This window comes from Adiantum capillus-veneris, chromosome 20 (genome assembly GCF_014529385.1).
Source record: "Adiantum capillus-veneris isolate H3 chromosome 20, ASM1452938v2, whole genome shotgun sequence".
Classification (NCBI taxonomy): Eukaryota; Viridiplantae; Streptophyta; class Polypodiopsida; order Polypodiales; family Pteridaceae; genus Adiantum; species Adiantum capillus-veneris.
Genome location: NC_140950.1, coordinates 92,188,142 through 92,193,408, shown reverse-complemented (window position 1 = coordinate 92,193,408; position 5,267 = coordinate 92,188,142). Strand labels below are relative to the sequence as shown.

At 37.8% G+C, this 5,267-nt stretch overlaps 1 pseudogene; it reads right to left on the bottom strand.

Annotated features, from left to right (window-relative positions):
* Positions 1–265: 265 nt before the first annotated feature.
* On the bottom strand, positions 266–377 carry LOC147432885 (U5 spliceosomal RNA; annotated as a pseudogene).
* Between the last annotated feature and the right edge of the window lie 4,890 nt (positions 378–5,267).

The window sequence follows — 5,267 nt, the reverse complement described above, 5'->3', positions numbered from 1 at the left end:
AGCCGACGATCCCTGGCATGGCCCTCACAAGCCCACATAGACTAGCCTTAGAAGATTGTGAACATTATCTTTTGCCCAAAATAGATCCTTCACATACATGTTTCAATGGTGTCTCAAGAGGGGGACTTCAAATGAACCAAATTAAATTTTTGCAAACATAGCAAACTCGAAAAATTAAGATGGCCAAAATGTGTATGCAAATTTTTTGCGTCTAAAATGGCTTCTTCATCATCACTCATTCTAGATAAGGTATGTGATTGAGAGGACCCCCTCATGACGAGGGAGTCCTTGCCAAAAGTTCAGGGTACTAGGATGAGTACACCGTATTCTTTAGTAAAAGGCAAAATAATAGTTCACTCTGTCCTCAACTTGCACTCGATTCTCAACTTCATGGCCTTCGGCTACCTTGTCCATGGGCCTTGCACCTTCGCATGTGGGACATCATCATACCTATGCTCTCTCACTCCCGTCCATCACAGCTATCTTGAAAATTCCATGGGGACGATATGCACCCATGTATACTCTGGTCCATTGAGGATAGGAGTGAGGTTCACACAATCTTGCTTACCTTGACAACTTCATCCGCGTTGAAATTCTCTTTGAGCATGAGTAAAGTCTCAAGGACTTTTCATGTCAGTAGTGCACCCAATATGGTTGAGCTTGTTGCATGGGCCTCTCTTCAAAAGAATCACCCTACCCACCTGCATAGCTAGTGAAGGATATGTTGGGGACTTCATGGGGAGACACTAGTGAAGCCTACGACAATCGGAGGGACGGAGAGCCCTGCCAAAATACCAAAAAAATACATCCTACAACCCATAAATAGACAAGTCTACATACCGGGCAAATCATGTGAGCATATAATAGAAGTTGTACATGAACAGTGAGAGATAGAGAGCAAGAGAGCAAGAGAGCAAAGCACATGCATATGCACCTCCTAGAGTGGAGTGCTACATCGGTGCCGCGAGAGAGAAGAGAGGAGAGGAGAGAATAAAGACACAAGCACTAGGTACAATCTCCCCCTTGTGGAAGAGAGTGAGCATTTTTCTCTTGCACGTATTTATTTATAGATTTCTTGAATGCTCAAAATGAATACATATTGGACAATTGGACATAAATGACCATAGCTCATGAAGAGTACTTGAATATTAGAAGATACATAAATGTGATGTCTTTTCGCATATTCTTTAGCTTTTTCCACTTGCCAGTTGCAACAAATAAATCATTTTCCATTTTCATTACATACCTCTCATACACCAGCACGAAGAGAGAGAAGAGAGGAGAGGAGAGAAGAAAGACACAAGCACTGGGTACAATCTCCCCCTGTGCAAAAGAGTGAGCATTTTTCTCTTGCACGTATTTATTTAAACATTTCTTGAATGCTCAAAATGAATACATACTGGCCAACCAAACATAAATGGCCATAGCCCATAGAGAGTAATTAAATAATAAAAGATACATAAATGTGATGTCCTTCACATATTCTTTAGCATTTTCCACCTATTAGCTGCAACAAACAAATCGTTTTCCTGTTTCATTACAAAGCCTTTATATATCGAGCATAGGCTACAAATTTGGCTAGCATTAGGTAATAAGAGAAGCTTAGATGATGCATAAATAATCACAATAGTAAGGTCTTGGGAAGAGGGCTAGTGGAGATGGCGCTCCAAAAACCTATTGCGTTCTTTCCTTGCCTTCAAGTTAGCACATTGAAACCTTGACTTTTTTGAGAATAAATAGACATAGTGGTCAAACATTTTATACCTTAAGGCTGGCATTTGTAGTAAACAAGCACAAAGAATGAATCTAAGATTATGACTCCATCATAATTATTACCTCCTCCCCTACCCCCCCAAAAAAAAAATCCTCATAGGAGTTTCACAAAAGTTAGGGTTTTCTTTGGCTCAACATTTTTCTTGTCTTGTTTGTTCGTGGTCTTACAACCCATACCTTGGTTCTATTGCGCGTGTTTCCTTTTGAGTCAACTCTTCAACATTCAATTGGAAAAGATGATACTTGGATAAATTAATCAAATTACATATCCCTCTATGAATCTCCATATCTTTATACTCATTTTGCTATCTATCTCCATGTCTATTTATTTCCACATCTCCTTGCCGCTCTTTTTTCTACTACTCTCTATCTCTATCTATTTCTACCCCTCTCTCTTTCTCCTTGCCTATATTTATATCTATATCGATATCTTCCCTCTCTCTCTCTCTCTCTCTATCTAAGTTTTCCATCTCATTCAATCTATATATCTTATTCTCTCTATCTATATGTTTATCTATTTTTACATTTTTCAATATGGTTCTACTACCTCTCTCTCTCTCTCTCTCTCTCTCTCTCTCTCTCTACTCAATAATGTTTCAATGCACACATTGTCAGACACAAAACAATATCACCATGAACTTACTTCAATTGTATGCCTAAATAAGGATGTGGCAACTCCATATTTGACATTTTAAAAGAGCCATTCAAATAAAAAATATGTCTCTCATATGGTCTAGTGTGCAACATGCCATCAACATAGAGCACAATGATCGCAAATGCATCATTTTCATGCTTGACATACAAAATGCTCTAAGCTGGACCATTATTAAAACCATGTGCATCCATAGTAAGCATGAATTTTTTCACATTAAGCATGTGTATCTTGTTTCAAACCATGCAAAACCTTCTTGAGGCAACACACCTTGTTTTCATACCCAAAAGTGGAAGGATGTGGTACATAAAATTCTCATAGAAATTTCCATCCAAAAATGCAATCTTTCTATCCAACTGATGTACGTTCCAACAATAGGCTTATAGCAATCAACACTACCATTACACGTTAACTTGAAAACAAACTTAGTAGCAATGTCTTGGGAATAGGGATAGTGGAGATGGAGCTCCAACCTATTGCGTTCTTTCCTTGCCTCCTAGTTAGCACCTTGGAAAAGACACAAAAGAAGCTTGATTTTTGAGAATAAATGGACATAGGACTCATACTTGGCCAAATGTTTAATACTTTAAGGGTGGCAATTTGTAGTAAACAAGCACAAATATTGAACCTGGGACTATGAATCCATCATAATTATCACCCCTAGGCTTTCTTCATAGAAGTTTCAGAAACTTTCTTAGGGTTTTCCTAGGCTCAATCTTTTTCTTGTCTTGTGTGGTCTTACAACCCATAAATTGGTTTTGTTTCACTTCATCTTTTACACAATCAAACACTCTCACATGGAACAAGTATGCTATGTTATTCATCGTGAGGTCAAGTGTTCTCATTATTATTCTAGACTCTCTCTATTTGAGTTTTTCAAGCTCTCTCTCTCTCTCTCTCTCGTGTACTTATTGGTATAGTAGAGATCCACTCACCTCTTACCTCATTTGATTCTGTTTTTATTGTCCCAAGATAAGATTTTATTTGGTCTTTTTCTCGTTTTGAGAGGATTTTCTCCTAATATCACAAGAACTATCTATGTGGTCTTTATAGAAGGTGCCTTTACCTAGACTCCCATTCTTAATGGATGGTGCAAGTGTCTATGGTTGAAATTACATACATGATCTCATCCTCTAGTAGAGATCTAACACATTATCCTTGTTCTTTAAAGAATGATTGTTGGCTTTTTTAACATCTTTCACCTTTTGGATCAACTCTTCAACATCCATTCAATTGGAAAACAAGCTACTTGGATAAATCAATCGGATTGCATATCCATATATGACTCTCATATCATTATACTCTTTTGTTCCTAAAACATACATCACTTTTAAAGACTTCTAAATAGCAGGACTAGTCAACTCTGGCTATAGTCCACGATGATGCCTTTACCAGACACACAAGTCACAAAGCCCTACCTATGTACAATTGGAAACCATCACATTACTTGCTCATTCATAATTATTAAAAATGATTGGGTACAAGATGTTGACCTAGTCCATACGAGGGTTAAGCACTCAGTTATCTATTACAATGATGCTCAAGACAACCATGCACTCACACACCCATGCCCTGCATTTGGGTCTTGGATTCCTTTTGCCTTTACTTGCAATAGTTGTTGGCCTTCTTGAATCTTGCTTCTTGATTCTAAGTGTCCATGGTTGTTGGTTACCCTTTTGGGATTCTCATTAGCTAACATTGTCCTCCATTTTTTTGAACTAACTGCTCAAACCATGGTTGATGTTGGTGGCGAGCCCTATTACCCAAGTGAAAAGCCCCTGAATTATCTGGTGGCTAATCTCAATTACTATCATATTTTGGCGTGAGATTTAACCAACTCTTCCCATTTATCCAGATTTCTGGCCCGGTGTTTCTTGGCAATCATGTCCTAATTTTCCTAGTATGTGGCTATGATCCGCATGAGAACTTGAAAGGCTAGTATGTCCTTAAAACCTTCCCTACAGTGAGCCAAGTGGCTGCACAACATAATAAAAGTGACTAGATTCTACTCACTTATGGAGTGAGATGGATGGCTACACCACAAAGTGGCCTATAACTTGCAAGCAAACTCCATGGTGAGAGAAAAACTACTAGACCACACGAGTCTGGCACAACAAAAAAAACAAGTTAGTACACATAAACAAGTTTTAAAGTATACCTCAATAGTCTCTATCTGTCTGTAGCTCTCCAACTATGCAATCTCTCAACTCCGAGCAAATTAGCAAGCAGTTGCTTTTTTTAAACGAAATCGACGACTACCTTTAGATAAACAAATTTTTTGATCAAAATATATTTTGATCGTAATATCTTTTTATCAAAAATAAAAAATATGGCTATTTGATGATTATTCTGAATTTTGGTATATGATGACGTTTTATACGTATTTGTTTTTGGTATGGGCGTATAAATGCAACCCAGGGCATGGCTCCTATACAAATTTTTTGAACTCGATGCACAAAAAAATGATTTGGTCATCAGGTATGTTATTCAATTTCTAAGGTTTCTTAATCTGTATATGAATTCAACCTACAACATTCTACGGATAGATTTTAGCAAGTAACTTTTTGATGCAACGGCAAGATCTGCTGCCAGTTTTGGTAATACAAGAAAGAGGAGCAAGGCTCCATAGATTTAGTTGGCCATATATTTCATTGGCTAGTATGTCTTTCATCTATCCTCTTGTGCTATGAAGAAGAGGGAAACAATAAGGTTTCTAGGAGCATGGCTCCATATCTATAGGTATTGAGTGCATGGTCATGCCAAAGCATATATGGCTTACTAGAGTGCAGGAAAAATAAATACATGAAGCACATTGAAAGCATGTTGGCATCCAAAGCTTGGA